This window comes from Mauremys reevesii, linkage group 2 (assembly GCF_016161935.1).
Source record: "Mauremys reevesii isolate NIE-2019 linkage group 2, ASM1616193v1, whole genome shotgun sequence".
In the NCBI taxonomy this organism is placed as follows: Eukaryota; Metazoa; Chordata; order Testudines; family Geoemydidae; genus Mauremys; species Mauremys reevesii.
Genome location: NC_052624.1, coordinates 23,144,303 through 23,172,235, shown reverse-complemented (window position 1 = coordinate 23,172,235; position 27,933 = coordinate 23,144,303). Strand labels below are relative to the sequence as shown.

The following is a 27,933-nucleotide window of genomic DNA, read 5'->3' as shown; positions in this document are numbered from 1 at the left end:
GGCTGGCAGCCGTTAGCTGCCATGGACGCTCTCCCCAATTAAAGGGAGGTAGCGCGCCCCAGTGGGGAACACGATGACTAGTTCTCTGTCCAGCCCGGTCCCTTTAATTCGTCGGGCTGCACCAGCAGCGGGCGAGGGAGCGCGCACATTCCTCCGGTGGGCGTGCTCGGTGCGAGAGGGAAGAAGGGGAACTAGCCTCCCCTGTCCGCGCGCTCATTCACGGCCGGTGACGGCACCTGGTCACGTGCCGAAACGCGTCATCCCGCGCGCGGGGTCCGTTCCGCCAATCATAGGCGGCTGCTGCGGGCTGGGGAACCTTTAGCGACGGCCAATATCTTCCGCTGGCGAAGGCGGGACTTCCGCCGGGAGCCGGAAGCGGGGCTGCGGGTCTCTCATGCGAGCGGGGTGTTGCTGCTTCTGGAATCAGAGACGTTTTGGGCCCCGAGTCCCGCCGCCGCCTCCTTCTCCACGGCCCCCCCTTCCCCGCTGCTGCTGCCGCCGCCTCCTCCCCCCCGGGCCCCGCTCTCCATCCTCCTCCTCCTGGGATCCGGCAGCAGCGAGGCCCTGGTGGTGGTGGCGGCGGCGGAGAGAGGCCCCGGCCCCTGCGGAGACCCCGGCAGGAGTGAGAGGCCCCGCAGACCCCGGCAGCGGCCCCGGCACCGACCTCAGCGGAGGCGCGAGCGGCGAGAGACCCGGGCGGCAGCGGCTGTTGGTGACAGGTGAGTTCAAGTGGCCTCCCCGGGTCCCCTCCCTCCCCTTGGCCGGCCTCGCTCCGGCTCCTCCCCGGGCTGCGACCCGCCACCTCCTCTCACCGGGGAGGCGGCCAGGGCCGCCATCTTCCTACCCGGAGATCCCGCTCCTGGGGGAGTCGGATCCCGGCCCCGGGCAGCGCTGGTTGCGGCGAGTACGAGCTCCTCGGTGTGGGGCCGGGCCGGAGCCCCGAGCTGTGTCGGCTGCTCAGAGCCCCGCACTGCAGCTGCCCGGCCTCGCAGAGGAGCGCCCTGCGCACTCCCCTACCCGCGGGCTGGATCTCCCGGCCTGGAGCAGCAGCCAGTCACTGCCTAAAGCGGCTCTGCCTCCCTGACCGGGAGTCTCAGCGGAGATCCGGCCCCGCGGCAGAGTCGCTCCCTTCGAGGCCGGGATGGGGGCGGGGGTGTTGTGTAAAGACACGAATAGCTCCATAAAGCTTTTGCAAAGCGTCACAGCCCTGCACTGTCCTTGGCGGGCGGGCGGAGAGGTGCGGTCCTTGCCCCGCTTAGCCGGCAGCCTGAGTGGGACCAGGTACAGAAACCCCCACTTAGCTAGACGCTGCTAACTGGATTCCTGTAGGCATATCTCCCCCTGGACACAAAGAAGTTAACATGCCTAGGAGCTTCAAAGATGTGTATGAACAGGTCAAAAGAATTACCAGCAAAAAGTATTACTTTCCATCAAGTATTATTGCTGTTTGTTCCTCCACTTGCTGCTTCAGCCAAGTTTTTCCCTCTTAATTTTAGTTTGTACAGCTACTCAAAATTACTACTCAGTATTACAATGCACATTAAGTGTTCAGTGCTTTCAATCATCGTGTTGCACATAAATCCTATGAGGCAGAAGGGTATCATTATTTCTACTTTGCGGGTGTGGAAATTGAGGCAAAGTGAAGTTGAGATTTGCCTGTGGTCACAGGGAGAGATGGTTTCAGAGCCAGTTTGAGTCACAGGTGGGGTTAAAAATCAGGAATTCTGACTTCCAGTTAATTACTTGCTCTCCTAGATCATGTCTATGGTCTAGTTTTGCTGGCCTTCATCTGAAAGCTCAGCAACAGTTGGCTGAGAATCTAACTTAAGAGAAGGGGGATGCACATTAGAGCCCTTCATGCAACTTTTTCCAAACTTCACTTTGTGCTGTGAATCTGATTGGGCTTTTTAGAACTACTGTTATTTCCCAAATAATCTTTTTTCCAAACTTACCTGTGGAATTCTATCTCCAGGGCTTTAAGTCTGACATGTCAGCTACTGTACACCTTATCAAATCAACTGTCTAAGAAAATGTGCTCTGAAATGTAAAGTTAATCAACTTACATTCATCAGTAGTTTCACATCTTTGCTATTAGAATAAGACTTTAGCTTTCTAAATGTTGAAAGAACTGGGATGATAACTGAGAGGAGGGGTACAATGTAAATGGTGCTTTATTTTTCTATATAGTGTATATAAAAGTGGATATTTTTCTCCCCCAGAAATGCTGCAACTTGTATTGTGGTCTAGATTTCAATAATACAGTAAAATTTTAAACATTTTAATTGGTTTAATATATGTGGAATAAATGATCCCCCATATGGAGACTCAAGTAAAAAAGCTAGGTTAGTGTCTTTTTAAATCCATATTCGAACAAGAAAATGTTTGTGTTCCCACTTGTACTAAAGTTTGTGTTTTCTTAACTAGTAGTGATATATTTTCAAGGTATATCATAAGTGCCACCTTAAAACTTCTAGTATCTTTCCCTTGGTTATTCTTGTCTTCAAATTCCCACACTTGTATATTGAAAAATAAGGCTTGCATAGGAATGTTCTATAACTCATATCACTTGCTTTTAGCTTCATATTGCATGCCTTCATACAAGAATACATGTTAAAAAGGTATGGTTGGATCTAAATATCAGGTTCGTGCATCAGATGCATCCTTTGAGACGCTAACTATTTAGGTCATTCTCAGAAGGGGGCTTTAAACTGATGAAAATAGAGTTAAATATTAACTACTTGCCTAATTTTACAGAAATGAAAAGTAAATAATTTTGTCTAAACTAAATATTTTGTGAACTGCAGTTGTCATTTAAAATCTCATAACTGGTGATAGGGTTTGGCTTTAAATCAGTAATTTAATGATAAACTTTTATAACTGTTATATTAAATGTTGAATATTTAGCTGGTAATAACTCTGAAAATGTGGTATGCTGAAAACATGGAGGGAAGGCATATTCACATAATCCACATAAAGTATATATAATCCAAGCCAATGACAATGAAAGGTGACAGGAAAAGGGGTATAAAGTACAAGCAAGGTGATTGGATTTTGATGATACATGTCTTATCAGTTAAAAATAACCAAGGGACCTTTTAAACTGAATAGATTTCTCTCCTGTTATCCCTCCACCATTCATCATCTTTATCTCCCCAATTTTGATTCCAGTGTCCTTGTACCACTTTCCCTACCTTAGACCCTTCCACTTTTCATAAATTAGCAGATAGCTTACAAGAAAGAAGTATGTCACATTATCAACTTGTTTCTTGTATTTGTCCTGGAAGAAATAGGTCTTGAGGAAGGATTTAAGTGGAGAGGGTAGTGGCCTTGCTGACCAGCTCAGGTAAGATATTCTATGCTGTGGGAGAGGACTCCACAAATCAAAGCAGAAAGACGATTGTAAGAAAAGCTAACAAATGGAGTATCAATGCTTGGCATCGCTGGCAGAAAGAAGATGGTATAAGAGACAAGGTTGGATAAGCAAAGGAAACATATTCAAGCTTGGGAAATATAAAGCCATACTTTTCAGGCGTGATGCATCATTATATCAGGGAGATGTGCTGTCAAAAATGATAGGCTCCAAAGGGGAAGTTACAGCATTTTGTTTTTTAAAATATATTTTTAGGTGTTCGCTGGTACTAGTCAAATGGGAACAGATACAAACGGTCCTTTTTTTTGTTTTGTTTTTTGTTTTTAATTCCTATATATGCAGGTAGTAATGTTAAACTAACAAGTCTTGTAGCTGTCTTACTCCCCTTACAGAGTCAGAACATAGGCACAGCTTTGGAAACTAAGGATATTACAAAATGGATAGAATTATAAGGAAGAAAATTCCCTGTCCTCCCCTACAGTTTTGTAAGAGATGATAAAATGGGTTGGCTGGGAGAATTGTGTAGAACAGCAATAAAAGAAACACTTGAAGTGAAAGCCTAAGAGGACATCTGAGCAGGAGAGTTTCCCAATGCAGGCCATGCTCATGCTCACACTGTCATTGTTTAGTTAATAGGAACTAAACAAGGCATCACATTTCACAAAACAGGCAAAGTCAACAAAGGTGGTAGAATAAATGGAGGAAATTGACTTAAAAACTTAAGCTTCCAAGTAACACACAATTAATTAGCTGTTGAAAATAAATTAGCTGGTGTATTACTAATTTCACTGTGTCAGATTTAGCCGTTACAAAGTTCATGAAATGCTGGAAATGCTCCCTTTTCCTCTCTCCCACTTCATATCTCCCTAAAATATAGTTTTATGTCAGAACTCTCTCAACTAAATTCCAGGCAAGATGAAGTCCCATAACTTTCAAGCAGCAAGAAAAATTGAAGAATTTTAACATACTTACTATTGGAAAAAGTAATTGACCCCAAATATAAAATTGGATGGCATTTCAACTGGCTGGGTGATAAATTAGTTGTTGGATAGTTGATGGAAACCCAAATAATTCGGTACTTGGCAAGTCTTGCAATGAAAAGCAGAATCTTTATATGATTCGTGATTAAAATTTTATCTGAGCCCCAACAGTTAATAGGAATTGCTAGGAGGGGCTTATTTCTACTTTTACTGTAAGTTTAAATTTTCTGCTTCCCCAGTAACCCATCACTTCCAGTGAGAGGATACTAATACACTGATAATTTACCTTAAACTTTGACTTGTATAGCTCTTAGTGGAAAGCTGTAGAATACTTCAGGGCAGTGCTATTATCTTCACCTCTTTTGTATCCCTACTTCCTCTTTGACTATTTTTCTTCCTCTCATCTCCTCTACACCTGTCAATGTTGTCTTCTTTCCTGTTTGATTTCTCGTTTGTAGGGGGACTCCTACTTGGTGTAGAAGTGCTCTGACTAGCGAAACTGTGATCCTAAAACAGTTTAATTCTGAAGTTAAAGTGCTCATGATTACAGTTCCTTTGTGATGTGTGCTGCTGCATGTTCTTCCATGTTGATCTGTGTGTGTTCAGGATGGCAATTTACTACTAATTTGGATGCCAGACAGAACAGTTATTGTGTGGTAAGCTTATTGGCCTTACACTATTTAAGTGTACTTGCAGTGCATTGAGGAGGCAATGTTTTGGCACTCTGATTCATCAATCAGTTTCTCCCTTATCTTTGAGCCTTAGTCTTTTCCACTATTCATCTGATTGTGGAGGGTTGGATTGTTCATGCTCTGGAGCCTGTCAATACAACTCCTTAATGAATAGTTGAATGATTTTAATATATAAGGAATCATATGTTCATAAGATGAAGGGATTGCTGTCTCAGCATTTCCAGATCCTGTTGTTGCTCACATAGCACTATTGGTGCGCAAGGACCTGTAGTCTGTGGAAATGAAATCTAGAAAAAGAATTTAACCTGGATTGCTCTCATGGCAATACAGGGTTCTGAAGACCTGGAAGCCAGAAGTCAGGTACATTCATATCTGTAACTGTTACTGTTGTAAATGTCACTTTTGGGTTCTAGCCTGCTGCAGATAACTTTTATGCTCAGAGTTGCTTATCCATTTTGAGCTGTGTTAAGGAGTGCTTCCTCTCTTGATTTTTCTCAGATGAAAATAGTACATATAAAAATGGTGGTAAAACTAGGCCTTCTGTCTGGGGGAAGGAGTTAATGGAGGCGCTTGAGTGCCGGGGGCTTAAGCTGTTTCATATACAGCTTGTTCGAGAACTGACTAACTTTGATAGTAGTTGTAGACCTCATAACCAAATTGTGTCCAGAGCATGTTTGTTTGCTTTGGGGATTTTCCCCCTGGCAAATGCTTAGTAGGTGCTAAGCTTCTCAGGGTTTTGTCTAGTATATTTAGTTTTTGGCTGTGTTGCGCGTTGTTTGGCCAGTGAATGACACTATACTTGGATATATGTTCAAAACTATTGTTAAAGAAATGACAAGGTGTTCTTAAAAGCAATATCAGCCATTAAAAGTGTTAATGGAACAAACTGGCTGAAACTGTATCCCTGACCAAATGGGGCAAAGCTACTAACTCATTTTTAAAATAGGATTCAAAATGTAATTATTTATAATTGTAATTATAATTGTTTTTATCATGAGTGTTATAGGTCTTTAAAAGCCATTAATTCCTTCTCTCCATACCCAATCCATAACTAACATTTTAAACTAATTTTTCCCTTTTTCTCTAGAGTCAAATTCTGCCCTCAGACACTCACTCACAACTTGCATGGCAATGGAAGATCTGCACACGTATCACAGGGTGGAATTTGTTCCTTACTGCTTTTTTTTTCTTTCTCTCTCTCTCTCAATAATTCATCATGGTGTTCCCCCTAGCTACTACTAATACATCTTATCAATCCATTTTCTATGCCTTCTCAAGGTGAAGTGCTGCCATAAGGAAACAGTGATGAAAAGTAAATATTTTACGGAGTCAGCACATAATTGTATCTATCCAGCTGTGCTGGGTGTGAACTCCTGCTGCTGGAAAAAAAATTACTTGTGGATTTTATCATTCTAGGAAAGATATAGGACTTTTATGCAACAGTGGTGTTTCACTGGCGGTTCTAGTGATGTAAGATATTTCCAAGCACTTTGTAAGCTTAGGATGTTGCTATTCTAGTAATATATCTTGAGAAACAAGATATTAACTAAATAGTTATTTGTGGTGAGTGACCTTTTTTAACTAATTGCTTCATCAGACACTCCTGTTACAAAGCTTAATCTAAAAATTGTCTCAGGGAACCTTATACTGAAGTCACAGTAAAACTAAAATCTTTGTTTAGTGTTGGTACTCATAATGATACTTTTACAGGTTAGGTGCTGTCTCAGGTTGCCCCACAACGGAGCTTTGCTAGTGCTGACCATTGTTCAAACAAGGAACGGATGAATCAACAGGCCAATGTCCAAAAGCAGTTTGCTTACTCATACCCAGTGGCTGGAGGGTTTTATGCTTAAATGAGTCAATACCGCCTTCTTATTTCAAAATGTCTCACTCTAAGAAATCAAAAGAACAGAGTAAAATTAAACAGACAGTTAAAATAAATGTCTCGAACTTCCTGAAACAAATTGATTATGGCTGTTAAACTGAGTTACGAGATATACACCTCTACCCCGATATAACGCGACCCCGGGAGATCAAAATAAGTTTGATATAATGCGGTTTCACGTATAACGCGGTAAGATTATTTTGGCTCCCAAGGACAGCGTTATATCAGGGTAGAGGTGTATTGTGTTTTGCCATCCTCAGGTGCTTTTGAGAATTACAAGCACTATGCCTACACGGTGGCAATATTTTCTCCATTATCACCAACAAAACTCGGCCATTAATTGATAGTCCTACACAGCAGTTCATAGACAGGAAGTGAACTGTCTATGGACAGTCCTTGGGGGAGGGATAGCTCAGTGGTTTGAGCATTGGCCTGCTAAACCCAGGGTTGTGAGTTCAATCCTTGAGGCCACTTAGGGATCTGGGGCAAAAAATTGGTCCTGCTAGTGAAGGCAGGGGGCTGGACTCGATGACCTTTCAAGGTCTCTTCCAGTTCTAGGAGATTGGTATATCTCCAATTAAAAAAAAAAAAAAAACGGTAACTTTTCCAGTTAACACAGCAATAAAGGTGGGCAGAACATAATTCCCCACAATAGAATTGAACCAGGACTCTGGGATTGGTGTCCTTAATCCTGTTTACATTGCCATCCAGTTTCTGATAATTAGTCATGTTATGCCTGAAGGATGGCACAGTGAAGTGCACTGTTCTTCCTATTCTTATTCTAGGTAGCAGAGATTAGCACTTCTTATTTTTCTGTCTATCATCTCAGGTCTTGGCTACACTTGCAAATTTGCAGCGCTGCAGCAGGGTGTGAAAACACACCCTCTCCAGCACTGCAAATTGCGGCGCTGCAAAGCGCCAGTGTGGTCAAAGCCCCAGCGCTGTACGTCTGTACGTTATTCCCCACAGGGAGGTGGAGTACAGACAGCGGTGGGAGAGCTCTCTCCCAGCGCTGGCGCTTTGACTACACTTAGCGCCGGCAGCACTTTGAAGTGCAAGTGTAGCCAAAGCCTCAGTATTCACCTGATACACTTTGGCTTGTGACATTTAACAAGATTATCCAAAGTGTTATGGTTAGAGCTGGGTAAATAATTGATTTATTTATTTTTCTTCAGTGGCTGAACTGAAAAATCCCTGAAAAGGTTCATTTTGGTCAGACAAAAACTGATATTTTTGGGTTTTTTTCCCTCACTGAAACAAGAAACAAATTTAAATTAGGTTTTTTCATTTTTTTAATTTTGTTAGTGTTGTGCTGTACATTTTTAAACAAATCCATCTAAATTTCAAAATAACATTTTGCAACAAATAGTTTGTTAAATTGTAATGAACAGCTAAAACTTTTTCAATTGTTTTTCATTTGTTGGGTTGAAAACTATTTGTGATTTCGACAAATAGTTTTGGCCAAATCAAAAATGCAGTGAGGAATTGGGGGGTGGGGAGTGGTAGGAAATTGAAAACGTTGAAGTGGTTCACTTAGTTGCCCCAGAACCACATTTGTGGATGAAAACTATTTGACCAAAAAATTGAGTTCTCATGCTCATTTTATCTTGCTCCATAGTATCAAGATATTGACAAAGTTTCAGACCAGTATGGTAGTGTGTTGTGCCAAAGTATTTTGACTTGTGGGGAATGTTAAGGGAGTATTAGATTTGAATCCAGGCTGAAAATTTGGAGTCCATCCTTTAACAATGAGCCAAAAAAACCTGAATTACCAGTAGCACTGATTCCAACAATGCATCACAAGTGTGACTGTAAGACTAACTATAAATAAAAGTGCACTACAGTAAGTATGTTTCATGTACCAGTTTGCTTATTTTTAAAGGTGGTGCATTATTGTTATATTTTGGGCTGGAGCATGGATTAGTTGCAAAAAATAATGTTGAAGTGATCAACCTCTGAGCTATTTAATTTCTTTTTTTGTCAAATATAAAATCTTACATAATCATGGTCAATAATTCAAGGTAGAATGTCCTAAAAGTGAGGAAAATTGCAAGTTTAATGAATGTACATTTGTGACCACTTTAAATTAGTATGGTTTATGAAGACTTGGATTTTGCCTTTAGGACATTGACAAGCATAAGCTAAAAGATTCTTAAGTTGCATTGGAAAAGTTTTTAAAGCAACCTCCAGGGAAACTGAGAAGGAAACTGACTTCAGATTGCTCTGTAAAAGAAATGTAGCCATTTTTAATTAAAAGAATCTTGAGCTGACATTTTCATTGAAAGAAAACTGGTTCTTAAGAGCTTTGCCTTTCATTACCTTCACTATCAATTATATTTGATCTGGCTCATAGTATAACTCCCACTTGGGTTTTGAATGTGTCAGCACTTTCGTTTTGCTGTCATGCGCCAAAGATCTGCTCTGGTTGAGGAAAACATGTTGTGCCAGTACTGCCATAGCTGCCCTGCTATATGCTGTGGTCAGTCCTAACTCTAGCAGATATCCCAGTGACTTTTTAAATCTTTTTGATTGCCTGTTTTTAATAACATTAAATATATACTGGGTATTAAACAAAGCAGGCCTTCAAATTGAATGGCTAACATCACTTTCTTAGAAAACATGATGAATCATGCAAACTGCATGTGAAGGTTAGAGACTATTTCTCAAAGCACTAAAAATCAAATGACCTTCTTGATGTCTCAAACTTCAGTGAAATGTTTTTACTTAGATAAGGGAACTGCTTGTTGTGGACTCAAAACATGCAGCTTTAGAATATATATTTCTGGGTTTTTTTTGTTCTTTCTTTTAAGAATATAAGCCCATTAGGATCTGTTGAATTAGACCAGACTCTTAACCTATACCTTGGTAGTGCCCATTAAATTAACTTTAGAGCTTCAAGATTAAACTCTGTCTTGTCTCTGGTTGCTAGAGCAAGAGGCAGTGTTCCAATCAGTACCTTGGTAGTATCTGGTTCATCAAGGGAAGGTACTATAGGCAAAATGTCAGCCCAGAGTTAGACTTCTTTCCCTTTTGTTGTTGGGTTAAGTGGTTTATAGATGTACTGCAATATGAAACTACAGTATCATAAACCAGAGGTTTTCAAACTGGAGGGGCAGACCCCTCTGGGGTGTGTGGAATATACTTGGGAGGGCATGAGAAGCTTTGGGGGATGGGGAGGAAACTTACTGCACACATTTTACCCATAGCAATGAATAAGCTGATTCCTCAGGACCTCTCAGGTCCTCAGATGGTGCTGTGAATTTGACTTTAGATGGCACCGTGCGTTTTGACAGTTCTCTGTTAAGCTTGCATAGCATTGTACAAAGTCGTTGCTATCTGTAGTTAATCCATTTGCTACAAGGTGGTGTGCCCATTTAATTGTAAGCATGGCCCACAATCACAGTTTTGCTTTTGCTCTTATTACAACGGATTGTTGGCTCATTTGTGCAATAGTGTGGGGGTGGGGAGGGAGACCAGTGAAAATCAGAAACCGAAACTGATTTGAGAGAAGCACTGCCACAGCCATTGGTATATGTATTTGTGTTGCTGGTGGGTGGTAGGTTACTGTAAACGACTACAGACATGAAGATGGGGGGCATGCTCATATACCGTAAGTTTGAGAACCACTGTCATAGACTCAACTAGAAGACTTGCATTCTGAGAAGCTAAAGCAGGGGTAGGCAACTTATGGTATGGGTGCTGAAGGCGGCACGTGAGCTGATTTTCAGTGGCACCCACACTACCCGGGTCCTGGCCACCGGTCCAGGGGGCTCTGCATTTTAATTTAATTTTAAATGAAGTTTCTTAAACATTCTGAAACCTTATTTACTTTACATACAACAATAGTTTAGTTATATGTTATAGACTTACAGAAAGAGACCTTCTAAAAAGGTTAAAATGTATTATTGGCACGTGAAACCTTAAATTAAAGTGAATAAATGAAGACTCGGCACACCACTTTTTCTGAAAGGTTGCCGACCCCTGAGCTAAAGTATACTTCCAGTGTACTCTCATTTCCATTTTAACTTAAAGCAAATTAGGGTTTTTTGTGCTAATCACAGTTTTTAAGAAGGTAAATCCATTTAAGAACTAAGATTGCAAAAAGTAACTAATTTCTGTATGTCTCCTTCACAGTATTTCTAAGCTCTGGAGCTTTAGAAAGTTAATGGTGTACTCTGTGGTTAATTTGGATCTGTTGGGTTCTTGTGGATAGTTGTGATTCTGCTGCAGTCTCTGATGTGCCCTGGAAGCTCTGGGTCACCCTCAGAGGTGGTGCTGGTGTTCTTGTCCCTGGGGCCCATGTGTAGCTGGAGAGAGCACCAGAGGGTCGTCTTGCATCAAACTAGCGTATTTGAATTCTGAGGGGCAATGTGTACCTTAAACTTCAAGTTGAAAACTGTTCTTTTCCTAGAGTTTCTAGCAGAGTTCTCAGTATTGCAATCAGTATTGCACCAGTCATCTTGGTGGCAGGAAACGGGAATGGTGAGGAAAACTTTGTAAATAAGGAAAAGGAAGTCAGATATAGTAGTTACAGAACAGGGAATTATTGAGTTCAGTGTTCTAGTCCCAGCTCTGCTAAATTGGCTGTGTCTCTGGGAAAGTCACTCTATTATATATATAAAATGGATAAACCTTCTTGCCTCCTTCAAGGGTGTTGTAGTGATTCACTACATCTGTTAAAGGCTTTGAGTCCCTTCCAAGGAGCTCTAGAAGTATAAATGAAATATTGGGTGATATTAGCACTGGCTGTAAACATTGCAGCTCTACCATTTATTTTGTGGGCTGCAGTGTAATTTCTAAAGTGACCCTATGTCAAAACCCTGTTTGCAATGATATTAGTAAATTAAGATGTGCTGTGTTGCTTAACCCACAAAAACATTCACATTTCATGTGTTTTTCAGTTTCAAAAAACTGTTACTCAGAAATAGAAATAAAGCCTTGTGTTACAAGTCAGCAAAAGTTTCAGCATTAATATGAAAGCTGACTCCCATGACTGAGCTGGTAAGAAACAGCCAATGCAAGCAGCGTATATCTTTACTACTGTAAAGTGGAGAGGTTTTCTTGTAGTCTTGCAGCAGCAGTCTAGATGAGCTACTTTAAGAAATAGTTGGGTTCTAGATGGGGTCATAGATAATTGCTTCTTGTGACAGTAGAAATATAGAGTAGCATTAATTTTCTGGACTTCATCTGCATCCTTGAAAGAGATAAGTACTCAAAGCGTTGCAGAGATGAGGTGGAAGACAAACTTTGTGTAATCAGACAGGCCAATGAAAAAAGCAGGGCGCCCCCTCCCTTTTTTTATCTGGGTCATCAGTAAACACCTTCAGTTGTCAATTATAGTTAAGTTTTCCACTACAAGTGGAAAAAGTTACTCAACTCTAATGCGCAAATTTTCAGACTGTGGACGCTTACTCCTGAAGGCAAATTTCAATCTTAAGATTCAGTAGCTTTCTAGAAACTACAACTTTTATCATACCCTATAAAAATATTTGTCCTGTATGCACTTAGATGAATTTCCCTTTCATGAGGCTTTTCTTAGTCATGTGAATCTCTCATCACCTTCACCTGACCACTAGGAGTAATAGCCATGTGAAATAAATGTAGAGAAACTTGTCAATTCCTTCCCCCCCCACACACCCCCAATTCACTCTTAGCACCTGGAATTTTAAAAAAACTTTGGTATTTCATGCTATGGTTTATAGTTTTGCATATACAGTGACTGAGAAATAGAAGAACAAAACAACCAATCCTGCTACAAGTGTAGAATCTTTGAAATGCACAAGGGTGGGTTTTTGTGTATGTGGTGGGTTTTTTTGGCTTTAAGTGGTGAGTTTTGTTAAGCCTCTTATTGAACCTTTTGTTAGGTCACAGGGTCATGTGTGACCATGACTGTTACTTAAAACTGCTGACTAGCTTGGAGGGCAATACTGCAAAGCTGTGAGATTACTTAATGCTGTCTCCTTAAACTGTATTGTTTGGAGCACCATGTGCCTGTGTGGATAAATAAATCAGTTCATACTTTCACTTAAATCATTAGTAAACCTGTAAAATCTTTTGATGTGACTAGGAGGCTCTTGTTAGCTGTTTTCTGAACCACTTCTGCCTAGGAGTTTAAATCTTGTGATTTGGCCAGCTGAGGAGCCAGTATAGACAGCATCTACTTGGATGTAACACAACCATAGTCCTCCATCAAGTCTAAGACAAGCTTGGACGCCACCATGTTGCATGATGGAGGGAGGGATAGCTCAGTGGTTTGAGCATTGGCCTGCTAAACCCACGGTTGTGAGTTCAATTCTTGAGGGGGCCACTTAGGGATCTGGGGCAAAAATCAGTACTTGGTCCTGCTAGTGAAGGCAGGGGGCTGGACTTGAGGACCTTTCAGGGTCCCTTCCAGTTCTAGGAGATTGGTAATCTCCTATTATTTTATTTTTTCTGTTCCTAGAACACATTTATTTGTTCCAGTGTGCATTGATCACTTGTAATGCCTTTCTGTGTGCATACTTAAAGGGGCAGGGATGGAAATGTTATGCAGTTTGTAATCCAAATGGCCTTCATGGAGACTATGAAGGCCAGAATGTTGTAGCAATTGGGTGTTGGGGAATTAATTGATTCTCTTTAATGTCTTGAACTTTTAGTAGAGCTGTAAAACCATTTTCTTTCCTCCTGTATAAATGTGCTTTCTTTAGCTCTGCTTTAAAAGCAGGACTTGTTTATTGGCGTAGGAAGAGCTAGCATAGCCATTTGTGACAGTTGTAGGAAAAGCTAGCATAGCCATTTGTGACAGTTGTAGGCTTCGAGTGCTGGAGACTATCATCTCCTTGCCTGTTCTTTCTAGGCATATGGCTATCTAAAAATTGTTGAGGAGCTTTGTTTTAGATTTGAAATTTACAAAATGGCATTTTGGCAAAGGATATTGAAATGTGTAGACACTACAGTGAAATTAGGCAGCCTTTCAGGGCTCTTATCAAAGTGTTTATAGTTTTCTTCTTTGGAGTAGGTGAAACAATAATAATAATAAAAAAAAGTTAATACTTATCTAGAGAATTTTAATAAATGCAGAAAAATCAATTGATTCCTCTCACCTGGCTCTGGCTTTGTAGTCCTTGATCACTGAATGTGTAGGCATTAATAAACTATGGCTTCATCTTCAGCAGGAGACACCTATTTTTCCACCCATCTCCAAACTTGTCAACAGGCAATTATGTAGAGCTCTACTTCAAGATGCTGTACAAACAATAACTACCCCCCTTAGCCTGTGAGGTAGGAATGACAAGTAGCATCCCTGTTATACAGAATGAAAACTGAGGCAGAGATTAACTGATTACTTAAGCAGACCTGGGGTTAGAACTCTAAAACACGTAACTCCCAACCAGAAGTTGGCACCACCACGTTGCATGACGAACGCTTGACAAAATTACCGTACTTAATGATGGACATTGGGGGAGAGGGGAGGGATTATGACATTCAGTCATTCAACGTTTCTTGAAAAATTACCACGGACCTCAAAATTTTTACTACAGACACTTGTGTCCATGTAAGGATATGTTGCCGACCCCTGCTCCCAACTGTGTGGTTGTTCCTAGACTATTTCCTTTTATTCAGACAACTGTTCTTCTGTTTCTGATTCAAAATGTAAGTGATCACTGACCAACCAGGTCACTTACTTAGTCTCAAGTGAACTGCATTGAATTCTGCACCCCCCTGACATGACTTTGATGTTTGACAGGGAGGCTCCGCATCTGCCCTGCTGCACATAGTCCTTCAGAAGACAGCAGAGCAGTAGCAGAAGTTTCTAGCACCCAAAGCAAATTTTACAGTGCTCTACTTATAGTACTCTGCTGCTGCTGAGGATGCTCCCTTGGGGAGGAGGAAGGAAGAAACAAACCCATATCTCTTCCTCCCATCTTTTCCTCCACCCTCACAAATGATATTAATTTCGTTTGATTTCTTCATTGTGCCCCTAATAACAGAAGGTAACATTTATGTGCCTGCAACTCCTGCACAGTTGCCCAGCTGACAGGAATTGTCAATTAACTCACTGCTGTTCTCATTGGTGAACTACTATTGGCAGGGGCAGCAGTAAAATTAGGGAAAGAGACAGTATGGGAGGCTATATTGTCATAAACTGTGTTCAGAGGAAAGTGACAGCATAGTGTTGTTGTGACTACTCTATTTTTGCTCTACCCTTTTATTTGAGGTAGCAGAAGCTGTGAACTCTTCTTGAGAGGGGGAATTCTTGGCCTAGCTTTAGTTGGTTGTTGACCTAAAGTGAAGACACTTGCCTAGGGGGTGAGAAGTCTAGATGTGAAACTTGAGCAACCCTCTGTCCTCAGTTAGAGGACTATTCAATAATAATAATAATAATAATAATAACTAAAGTCAGTCTTCAGGTGAAAGGATATTCCCTGTTATGGAGGGACTCTGGGTGTGAGGGGTGTATAGGGGATGCTGACAGACACTCCCTTAATGTAGTATTTCAGATTCTAATATCTAAACTGTATTCTTAAATTTATTCACCTAAGTTTAGGTTATTGCTGATTACGTACTCTATTATATGACTTTTTAAAAACAAACTTTGTATTTGTAGATAATCTAAGCGCTATACCCAGATTTACAGACACTCTTTTCTCAACTCATGTATTATTTAATTTTAACATTAACTTTAATAAAAAATTTAAATCTGTTCTCTCAAGCAAAAAGGCAGGAAAGGGACCAGTTCATACAAACCACAGACCACAATTCACTCTGCAAGTGTGATGTCTCGTAGTAGTAAGGTGTATACCCGTGGCTGGCAAGAGGTACAGCGCGTGTGTTAAATTGGCTTAAACTTAATTGCCTTTGTCTTGTGGTTTTATGTCAGGTATATTATGTATAGTAAACTTAATTGTTTAGCAACTTTTTGTGTATCATTATGTACATTGTCTTCTGTGTTGTCAAGCTTGAAAATAGATTTAGCTGAAATAGCATTGGAAGCAAACCTAAAACTGCTTATTGCACGTGTATGTTTTTCTTATGGACTTCCAGGCACAGAGTGCTCTTCTCAGACACCTTACACATGTATATGTATAGTCTCATCCAGGCAGTTCTTTCTCTGGCATAATCTTCTGGGTCTCCTCACCCAAAGGACCTAAGTGTGGCATTGTTTCTTGGATCATAGAGTTGGAAATTTTGAGTGCATTGCCTCCAGAGAAGGATGGGGTGCACAGCCTTGCAATATGATTGAAATTAACATATAATTCAATGCGCTAACACCTTTCTCCTGCTTCTTTTTTTTTAAAATGTGGCCTGCAATAGAAAACCTAAAATTGAGCTAACTACAGACATGCTGAATACGGCTGCAGGTGAGGATGGGTTTCAGAACATAATTAACTTACTAGTATATTTTATACTTCTTGGTCTTGTAAAGACTCCAGCTCGGCCTATGTTTGCTGTTGGCACTTTAGAATGTATGCACTTGGGAAGTCCGGTGCACGCAACTTGCTGCATCTCTGAGCTTAAAGGTGCAGGACAAGGTGCACTTTTTTACTAATTTTTCCAAGTACTACAAATCTACCAAAATACCAGATTCTTCATAATACACATAGTAAATAAAGGAGGTTGGGATAAAGGGAGAAGAGAGGAAGCAACGTATCTATCTTGAGGGTCTGCTTTGATCATAGACATCTGAGGAGTCAGCCCGAATTGCTCTGCATTTTTCTGGCATTTCCTTTCTGTGGAATGCCAGTTCATTAGCTGTGCGGTCAGCCATGTCACTGAGCCAGGCATCAGTATTTGGTGGGGACAGACTTCTCCATTTTTTTGCAGGTTTAATCTTTTAGTGACCAAAGCTGTGCAATTGAAACCAAGATGTCTTGTTACTGGGTAGCCTCCAGGTATCAGGAATGTATCCAAGAATGAAATTTAGCATCTAATATCAAATTTGGTATGAGGTGGGTCAAAGGACAGAGGTTCTTGATACAGGGACACTCAAAAAACATGTGATAATATAACACTAAGGGGGTTACATTTCTAACAGCAGTCCTCATTTGAGGCCCATTACCATTAGCCTATGTGGGTGGGGATCAGTATGTTCAAAAAAGCCATTTATGCTGAATAAGCTTTCCTCTCAGGTCTATAGTATTTCAACATTAGATACAATTGTATTCCATTCAGTTGGAGATAGTTCTGTATCCAAATATCTATTCCAATCAAATCTCAAATTGTCAATCTTTAGTGGAGCTTTTCAGGCCAGAAAATCATAAAAGGATACAGCTGGCTGAATAAATCCAAGAAGTTTTCTCCAAAATAATAAAAGGTTCTGGAACTCCTGGTGCATACAGGCCAAACACATCTGTCATTAAATGCTTTAGCTGGAGATATTTCCATGCTCCAGGGCATGGCAAGCCTAATTGTTGCTGAAGATCTACAAGTGGCTTAAATTGATCATTAAGGCTACATTTTAGTCACAGGTACTTTTACTTAAAAGTCCAGGACAGCTCACGGGCAGTAAACAAAAATTCATGGCCTGTGACCTGTCCATGACTTGTATATCCCCTAACTAAAACTTGGGCTGGGGAGCCACGGGTGCTCGGGGTGGGGGGGGGGTCTGGGAGGTGCCACTGGTGCAGGGATGTGTGTAGTGGGGCTGGCAGGCTCCCTATCTGGCTGCATGCAGCATCTGGCATGTTCCTGCAGCTCCTGGAAGGGGAAGGTTGGGTGGCTCCGCACACTACCCCCACCATGAGTGCCGGCTCCACAGCTCCCATTGACCAGGAACTGCAGCCAATGGGAGCTGCAGGAGTGGTGCCTGCAGGCAGGGGCAGTTCGCAGAGCCCCTTGGCCCCTCTGCCTAGGAGCTGCAGGGACATGCCAGCTGCTTCCAGGAAGGCCCCCCAAGGTAAGTGCCCCCCACACTATAGCCATGAACCCCCTCCCACACCAAACTGCTGCTGGCCCAGGGGCTGACTGAGCTGGTCGTGCAGCAGTGGAGTCAGCTGCACCGGCTGCTGCAGAAGTCACAGAAAGTCAAGGAATCTGTGACCTCTGTGACAGACATGCAGCCTTAATCGTTGTCAGTTATCTGCGACACAATCATCATTCCCCTCTCTCCAATCTCTTCGTATTAAGGTTTTGCAGTCAACTTTAAGGCTAGGATTGCTCCATAGGACTGCCTCTACAAAGAAGAATGGATGGAAGCAGAACTTTGTTGCCAAATTTGACCAACCTTGCCTTGCAGCTATTATTGTGCGAGCTCCGGAGCTGCCAAATCAATAATAATTCAGTCCTACAATGCCTGAAGCAGGGGAGATAGTATACCAATAATTTATTCAATCTGAACCCAGAATAGGGTCTGTGAGGTGCTATCTAATAGCCACAAAGATGCCTGGCTTAACAAAAGGAGAGAATTTGCCAGGTTGGAAAACAAAATCCTTCGAGATGGGGGAGCTATAATTTATTCAGTCTAGATTTCTTACCTGCTGATTTCTTACCTTAAGATAAGTTTGAGGAATAGAAATAGGGAGACTGCTCAGGACATTCAGAATTCTGGGAAGGACATTGAGTTCATAAACCCTCAGTTTGTAGGGCAAAATTAATATACTGAAAATCAGTCTCCCTAAAGTGGGCAACACTTGGTTCTGTATTTAACTTACAGATGTCTTGAATATTACTGGGAATCAATATTCCTAAATATTTAATGCAAGAGGATTACCATTGCAAGTCCAAATTTGATGAAAACCCTTTGGGCATATACGTTAATGCCTAAGATTTCTCATTTACCCCCAATTAATTTTGTGTCCTGATCTTAGAGACAAATACAGCAGCATCACCCACGTAGAGCATGAACTTGTTCTCTCTTTGACTCATTGTATCAGGATGGGCTTGTTGTTTTGCCTGGATGGAAATGGCTAAACATTGTAAAGCTAAACAAACGGAAGAGGCGAAAGGGGGCAGCCATGCCTTAGACCTCTCTCTAATGGGAATAAGGCAGAAATAATACCATCGGTATTACTTGTAAGTCAGGCTAGAGCAGAAAAGCTCCATCCAAGCAATGCATTGGTTATCAAATCAAAATTTTGATATTACATGAATAAAATAGTCCCAGGTTATGCAATGAAAGGCCTTATCAACTAAAGAAATGACAGCTAAGGATTTTTTAGAATCTCTCAAAGCAGCAATAATATCAGTTGACACATTATCTGAGCCATGTCTCTTACAAAGGAAGCCTACCTGATTTGTGTATAACATGAGAACTTTTTCCAACTGGATAACAAGCTTTTGCTTAAAATCTTAGTACCACAATTGATTAAAGAAATTGACCTATAATTACTGTATAGTCCAAGGTCTTTTCCAGGTCTAGAAATAACTGAAATTACAGCTTCTCTAGAGTGGTGGGAAAGTTAGCTCATTCCTGGTCTCCTTGACCGTATTCATTAATCTAGGAGTTGAAGTTTCAGAACTTTTGGTAAAATTCAGTAGGGAACCAGTGTGTGCCAGTAGTCTTTCCAACCCTTTATTTCTTTTATAGCGTTGGCCAGTTCTGTGATTTCTAGTGGGGTGTCTAGAAGTTCCTTCAGAGAGTTAGAGATGAGTAGCATAGACAATCCACTAAAATAGTTACTAAGTCATCTTTACCAATACCCTCTTCAGCTAAACATAGTTTTATTTAAAACTGTTCAATTGTTGTATATAATTTGTTTACGTTTGTGTGCCAATAGCTTGCCAGCTCTCTCACCAGATTCCCAGTAATCTTGCTTCAAACAAAATAACATAAACTCACCCTTTTGGGGCAGAAGTTTGTTGATTTCATACCTTTTTGATGAGGGTTCTGAGTTTCTTTAGGGAGAGGGCAGAAGCATAGTTTTCATCCAAGAACTTAATTTCCTTTTCTAAGGGTATCAATTCTGTGTTCTCTCCACTCCTTTTTATAAATGTTGCATAATAGTTGATACGGTCTCTGATGAAGGCTTTATTGGCTTCCCAAAATGTTGCAGTGGTGAAGTAATGGCAACATTTGTTTAAAGGAAGAAAAAAAGTTCTTACTCTCACTGGAGTAACCAAATGATGTATCAAATTTCAGAGGTATTCAATCTCCACATCTTAGTTGGTGGGTACATACCTTGTAGGCCTAAAAGACATGCATAGGCACATGGTCAGTTATAACCACATAACAGTCCACCACAATAAGTGATGGAATTTATCAAGTCATAATAGTAAGAAATAGTCCAATCTTGAATGTGTTGAATGAGCTGCTGCGGAAAAAACAACAAACAAAAAACCAAAACAAAACTGGGCAATCCTAAGGACAAAAACTATAATTGCCACATATCTTGTAAGCCTGAATCAGCCATGTTTTATATACGAGGGACCTGACAGGTGTTATATAGAGATGGAGAAATTTATCAGACTGGATCTAGAGTTTCATTAAAGTCTCTAGCTATAATAATTGGATCTGACTCATGTCATTTATATTCATAAAGTATCAAAAAATTTGGGATCATCTCTGTTTGGCTCATAGAGATTGACAAAGATGATTACAGAATTGCCAATTTCAGCCTTGAGGACAATGCATCTGCCCTCATTGTCACACCTTGTGCTCATTGAACTTTTTATGTATTAATATAGCAATTTTAGAATTAAAGCAACTAAAAAATTAGGCCTACCTAATCTCTGTTCAGTTTAGGATCGTCAAGTTCTGTCAGGTGTCTCCTGAAGCATAGCAACGTCAGCATTTGCAATGAGTGCATTTTGTGATAGGGTTATTAAAACCCTTTATATTCCAGGAGACATGTTTAATTATGGGTGCCTTCACTGTTAAAATGTACCAGATAAAGTATAAAGTCAGTTTTGTGAATAAATGAGAAATTGCAAATTTTCTTGAGCAGTGTATGGTTCTTGCATAGCTAAACAGCAAAAGTTATATAATCCAGAGGTAGGGTGTCACTTCCTGGTATATATTCAGCAGGAATGGGAAGGAAATTTCCAGCATGGGAGGATAAAGAGAGGGGGGGAGAAAGAAGAATTAAATAAGTTGGAAAAAACAAAATGGAAAAGATAGTGGAGAGAGAAATAGACATTAGTACCATACAGTCAAAAAAAATAATCTGTTTAAACATCCAAAATACACACTTGACACCTGTGGAATGGGGAGGGTGGCTGCATGAGGTGAAACTTGGAAACCCTCAGAGCCCCTGGGGCTCAAACATTACAACTATAGTAATCATCTTTTACTAACAGAGCCTTGATACGTTATTCTAAAAAGAAGCACCATCTAATAAAGCAACGATATTTGCTTTATTAGATGGTGCTTCCTTATGGACTACATCTTTACATAGTGCACAGTCAACCTGTGGAACTTGTGAGGGATATTGTGAGGGCCAAAAGTATATCTGAGTTCCAAAAAGAACTAGATAAGTTCATGAGGCTGGGTCCATCAGTGGCTATTAGCCAAGATGGTCAGAGATATAGTCCCTAAACATCTGACTGCTTGAAGCTGGGCCTGCATGATGGGGGATGGAATACTTGAAATTGCCCAGTTCTGTTCATTCCCTCCCTTCTGGCCATTGTCAGAAGATGGGATCCTGGGCTAGATGAACCATTGATCTAACTCAATATGACTGTTATGTTCTTAACCGCTCCTTTTTTCCCCCTCTGGATTTCTGCAGTATAAGCTCCTTAGTGATAAATTTCAGGAACTTCAGTCAGTGCTCTAGACTGACCTTCTGGAACTTGTTTGGGGGCAAGGAACTGGTGTGCCTGAAGTATATCCAAAAAAAATAAATAAATCTTAGGGCATGTTAGCAGTTTAGGAACAAATTCAGAAGGTTTACCTTTCTGTATTCCCACAATCCTGATGTTACATTGCCATGAATGACTTTCTTGATCAGTTAGCTTGGTCTTAATCTTGATATCATTCCAGTTCTTCATAGCCTGTAGTGGGTTGGTTTGAAAACATCATTCACTTCAGAAATTTTTCTGCTTCACTCATCCATCTGAATAGAGCTTGTAGTACACTATGAATCTCAGTCATGGTGGTCTGTTGGGTAGATGCAATTTCAACAGTATCTGCGGCTACTGCTTGCAGGATCGCCATCCACTTACATTCTATCAGGCTCAAGCAACAGTTTGTAGAAGGTGAGGAGGTAGATCTCCTTTGAGGATGGAGGGGGGTTGGGGCATGGTAGAGGGGTGGTGTGCTTTCAGTTTTTGGAGAGGAAAATGCTGAGCTAAAGGGCATCTTGGGGGTTTCAGTAGTTGGATGGTGGGTTTTAGGAGACCATGTTTGGGGATTTTCTGTGGACTGCTTCAGTATTCAAGCAACCTGTATCCACTTTGGTCACAGTGCCCTCTGGTGTCTAATTTGTTATACAAACTAAAACTTCCATATGCAAAATCTGTGGTCCCATGGGCCAGGCATCTTAATGTATTAGTAATGTTTTTTTGTTCTTCCTGGAAATGATGCAGTCCACAGTGATTCTGGAACTGGCCAGCAGTTCTGAAAGATCTAAAACTAAAAAAATCAGTCTAAAATTATTTGTGTGCTGAATCCTGAGTCTGGTTAGTTCCAGGGTGTAAATCAGCCTAAATGCAGAACCCGTTTTTAAAAAGAACATTAAAGGCACACTGTCAACTTAATTCATAGATTCCAAGGCCAGAAGGGACCATAGTGATCATCTAGTCTGACCTCCTGTATAACACAGGCCATAGAATAATTCCTCAAAATAATTCCTTAGAAAAACATCCCATCTTGATTTAAAAATTGCCAGTGATGGTGAATCCACCATAACCCTTGGTAAGCTGTTTCAATGGTTGAAAAAAAATTAAAACCGAGGGTAATTAACACCTTCCAGTCTGAATTTGTCTTGCTTCAGTTTTCAGATGTTGGATCACGTTATACCTTTCTCTGCTAGATTGAAGAGCCCTTTATTAAATGTTTGTTCCCCATGTAGATGCTTAAGACTGTAATCAACTCATCTCCCTTAACTTTCTCTTTTTGTTCAGCTAAATACTCAAGGAGCTCAGTCACAATAAGGCATGTTTCCTAATCGCTTAATCATTCTCGTGGTTCTTCTCTGAACTCTCTTCAGTTTATCAACATCCTTCTTGAATTGTACACACTAGAACTGGACACAGTATTCCAGCAGTGGTCACATCAGTGCCAAAAACAAGGGTAAAATAACCTCTCTACTACTTGAGATTCCCCTGTATAGGCATTCAAGGATTGCATTAGCCCTTTTGGGTACAGTGTTGATTTGGGGGCTCATGTTCAGTTGGTTATCTACCAGAACCCATAGATCTTTCTACAAGTCACTGCTTCCTAGGGTAGAGTCCCCGATCTTGTAAGTATGGCTGACGTTCTTTCTCCCTAGATGTATACATTTACATTAAAACGGTATTGTTTGTTTTCACCCAGCTTTACCAAGAAAATCAGTTTGCTCTGTATCAGTGACCTGTTCTCATTATTGACCACTTCCCCAATTTGTGTCATCTGCAAACTTGATCAGTGATGATCTTATGTTTTCTTCCAGGTTGCTGGTAAAAATGTTAAATAGCAAAAGGGCCACAAATGGTTGCCTCTGGGTCCTCAGTAGAAACACGGCTGCTCATTGATGATTCCCTGCTCACAATTACATTTTGAGACCTGTCTGTTTTAAAGCATGCCATGTTAATTTTATATTCAATTAAAAAAAAAATAGTGAAGTACCAAGTTAAACACTCCCTCCTTTAATTCTTTATTAACAGAGTCCCGTGTCAGCTGCTCCAGGATCAATGTCAGACTGACAGGCATATGATTACTGAGGTCATCCCCTTTACCCTTTTTAAATATTGACACACCATTAGCTTTCTCCTAATCTTCTGCAACTGCCTCACTGTTCCAAGACTTAGTGAAAACCAATATTAATGATCCAACAAGCTCTTCAGCCAATTCTTTTGAAACTCTTGGATGCACATTATCTGGACCTGCTGATTTTAAAATGTTTAACTTGAGTAGGATTTAAACTACTAAACTTTATCAGCAAATTGCATGCAAAGACTATTATGGATGAAAAAGGGGAGTATGTATCTTCACTTTATTTTGTGCATTTAAGACTTGCATATAGCATTCCTGTCTTTCCCTATATAGTTGGTTTTACTTTGTGTGGATCTTTTTTACAGCTCAGGAGGAGGTATAGTACCTGAACCACTTAAAAACAAAAAAACAAAGAAACGAGTACACTTGAGCTGATGGCACCCCTTCAGATTCATCTCCGGCTAATATGGTAGATGCACAAGTCACTACTATTGATTCCTTCAGTAATTAAGTTTTCATGTATTAGGTAAAGTGTGCAAGTCAGTTTAACCTGAAACCAGAAACTTTAACCTGAATTCATTCATTTATTTTACAAAAAAAAAAAACCCACAACACTGTACTAAAAACTTCACTGTGTGTATCTATTTTAAAAAAAAAAAATCTGTTAACATTAAGATTGCTCCAAAGTTAGAATTGAGGTAGCCTTTGTAACCTTAATTTGTCCCCTTTGTGTATGTGCATTATGATGTATTCTTGAATTATGTGATCAGACTATTTTTTCCATGAGCCCTGTCTTCATCAATGCACAGGACGGCCGCTGCTTACTTATTAAGTAGCTGTTCAATATTTTATTTCTCCTTATTCAGGATGCATCCCCATGCCTTATCTATTGCACATTCTTCAAACTCTGCTCTTAAGATAGAATTATTTTTCTCATGGGCTCTTCTATAGTGCTTATCATTATAGCATCTACCTACTTCACACACCTTAATGAATAGTTGTCATCCTCTGAACCAGCTCTAAAGAGGATGTGACACAAATTTTGCTGGTGTGTTTCACGATATTTGCTGACGGCAGAAGAAGAGTTAAACTTGGAGCTCTTGGGTTCCATTCCAGGCTCTCAGGAGATGCGTACTCTAGTGGGCACACTCTCTGCCCATTTTCTTTAAGCATGACTCCTTTTTGCCCTTTGCCTTATAACCTGTAGCTGTCCCATTTCTTTCCCCCACCCCTAGCTCTTTATCCCAGTCCCATTCTCACCTCGCCAGTCCCAGTCTCCACTCTTTTGGCGTCTCATCCCAGTCTCCTTGTCCAGCCAACCCATTTTCCAGCACTCCAAGTTTCCATCTTGCCTCCCACCCAGGTCCTGCTCTTGTCCCTATGCTGTTGTGTCAGGCAGCATCCTGCTTCATGTTGCCTTGGGGGAGAGGAGTGAGTGATGGAGGTAGTCATCAAAAGCATAGGAGATAAATTCTGCCTGGTTCCCCTATATAGTGCATAGCTCTGGCACAGTTTGTGGCACCCCAGAGCTGCAGGGGAAGTTCTTTTTAACCCCAGCCTGAATCATGCCCAGTATGCACAGAATGTTTGGGAGAAATTTAGCTGCTGAAACTTGTCTCCACTCAGCACGTGCAAACTATTTCTCCTCCCCCACCGCCACCCCCGGGGAAAAAAAAAAACTTTTTGTATTTTGGCAGATTTTTCACAGGGATGGCAAGAAACACATCCCTGATAGGGCCTTTGCAAGATTAAGTCCCTGCTCCAAAGCATGGTGACTCTAGATGCTTTCAAGGTAAAGATCTCAATCACTAGCATAGGAGAAAAAATGCATTGTTTTGCTTAACTTTGTTCTTGGAAGTGGTTGAACAGTTTTGGCTCAAATTTTCTAAAATTCTTCAGCCTAACGCTGTCTGCACTAGCACTTACATTGGCAAATCTTTTGTCGCTCACTGGTGTCCTGCTGTGGTAGAAGAAATAAGGTAGCCCTCCCCAGAAACCTGCAACAGATTTCAGAGTACGTCCATGAAAGTTTCCTGGAGATTTCTATAGTGAATTCCTGGGCCATCCCTGTGTATATAAAGTCTTTTTTTCATTGGGCACCGTCTGCCTAGCTGGTGCGGCCACTGGGAAGATAGGCACTGTACCTCACCTTATTAAATTTAATAAAAAATAGAATATAAGAACATGTCACCCGAGAATATAACTTTGAAATTGCATACTCGCCAGGGGTTCTTTCCCCAGCATCACACTTTGCCACAATGCTGTTCTGCGACTGGCTGGACAGATCTGGGGTTACAAAAGCTCCTGGCTCTTGGAAAGAATGGATCCCCTGTTCATCTGTCTCCCATTCTTTTTCTCCTCTTTCCTTTCTAAGACTACCACCTCAGTGTTGCCATGTTGGCCTGGGACTCTGACTCTCAGAGGTATCCAAGCTGCACTTGGGGGGTCATGGTGGGGTCGCTTCTGAGAATCATATGCAGCTACTCGTGGAAGTGGCATGTCTGCGGTGCTGCACCAAAGCAACTGTTCACCTCCCTTGCCTTCTAGTACACCCGCTACAGTTCCTTTATTTTATTTTATTTATTTATTTATTTATTTTTCACCCTCTTCCTTCACCCGGCATTGCTGTGTGTCCCTGGTGTAGCCCTTCGCCCCCATGCCCTGCACAATCTGCTCTGATGTCTACGTTTCTGTGGCTGAATCAGCTGTGACTGAACAGCCTCTTCTCATAGACCAATAAGATCCATCACCTCCTATGTACTCCAGGTTTGGAGATTGGAGTTGCTGTGATTAGCTGTGCAGTTGAGCGCTCCACACCCAAAAAACAGGAAATGAAAATTCAAAAGGTCCTGGGCCTATAACCAGGAGGGGCTTTTTACTGTGTACCTGGCTACTGTGCAGCAGAGTTGAACATGTTTACCAGAGCAGTCACATCTCGAATACTGTGCACAGATGTGGTCTCCTCACCTCAAAAAAGATATTCTAGCACTAGAAAAGGTTCAGAAAAGGGCAACTAAAATGATTAGGGGTTTAGAGAGGGTCCCATACGAGGAAAGATTAAAGAGGCTAGGACTCTTCAGCTTGGAAAAGAGAAGACTAAGGGGGGACATGATAGAGGTATATAAAATCATGAGTGATGTTGAGAAAGTGGATAAGGAAAAGTTATTTACTTATTCCCATAATACAAGAACTAGGGGTCACCAAATGAAATTAATAGGCAGCAGGTTTAAAACAAATAAAAGGAAGTTCTTCTTCACGCAGCGCACAGTCAACTTGTGGAACTCCTTACCTGAGGAGGTTGTGAAGGCTAGGACTATAACAGTGTTTAAAAGGGGACTGGATAAATTCATGGTGGCTAAGTCCATAAATGGCTATTAGCCAGGATGGGTAAGAATGGTGTCCCTAGCCTCTGTTCGTCAGAGGATGGAGATGGATGACAGGAGGAAGATCACTTGATCATTGCCTGTTAGGTTCACTCTCTCTGGGGCACCTGGCATTGGCCAATGTCGGTAGACAGATACTGGGCTGGGCTGGATGGACCTTTGTTCTGACCCGGTACGGCCGTTCTGGAGGCCGGTTAGATCAACATAAGCAACGCTGTGTCTACACTGCCTCTATGTTGACTTAACAACATCGAATTAAGTTCTAAGACTCTTGTGGAGGTGGAATAATTAAGGTTATGTCTACACTAGCACTTTTGTCAGTCAGTGGTGTGTGTGTGGTGGGAAAACCCTGACCAACAAAAGCACCAGAGTGGACAGCACTATGTTGACAGGAGATGCTATCCTGCCGACATAGCTACCGCCAGTCGTTAGCAGTGGAAACTAACATTAAAGTTAGATATAAGAATTCTGGACAAAAGCATTCTTAGTGGAGAGAATGACACGCACTTGAAAATAATATTTTGAGATGATGAGTAATTAATCATTTCTTCTTATTCCCAAAATAGTCTTCCCAAGCCTGTATAACTCTCTGCTGTTTTTAAATGCAAGATACTTAAGTCCCACGCAGAGTATTGTGAACTTGAAGAGATCCAAAAAAAAAAAAACATGGTTATTTATTTCCCTTTTTTTTTTTTTTTCATTCTAACAATTGGTTAACTGCCCCAGCCTAACCTTGGCATGTTAGTGCTGCCTATGCTCTCAGATGTATTGGGTATGAGGATTTTGGCCCCTGCTGCAGGAGTTCACACCACTGCATCTGCCTGCCCCCTGCCTAGCAGTGAATTCTGTCCCACA

The 27,933-nt window shown here is 41.1% G+C and overlaps 1 protein-coding gene across 1 annotated transcript in view; it reads left to right on the top strand.

The window, feature by feature from the left end:
• Positions 1 to 338: 338 nt before the first annotated feature.
• LARP4B (La ribonucleoprotein 4B) overlaps positions 339 to 27,933 on the top strand; it is a 106,891-nt gene continuing 79,296 nt past the window's right edge. Inside the window, exon 1 of the mRNA XM_039526090.1 lies at positions 339 to 719. The gene's annotated coding sequence lies outside the window, so the exon portion shown is untranslated. The remainder of the gene's footprint in view (positions 720 to 27,933) is intronic.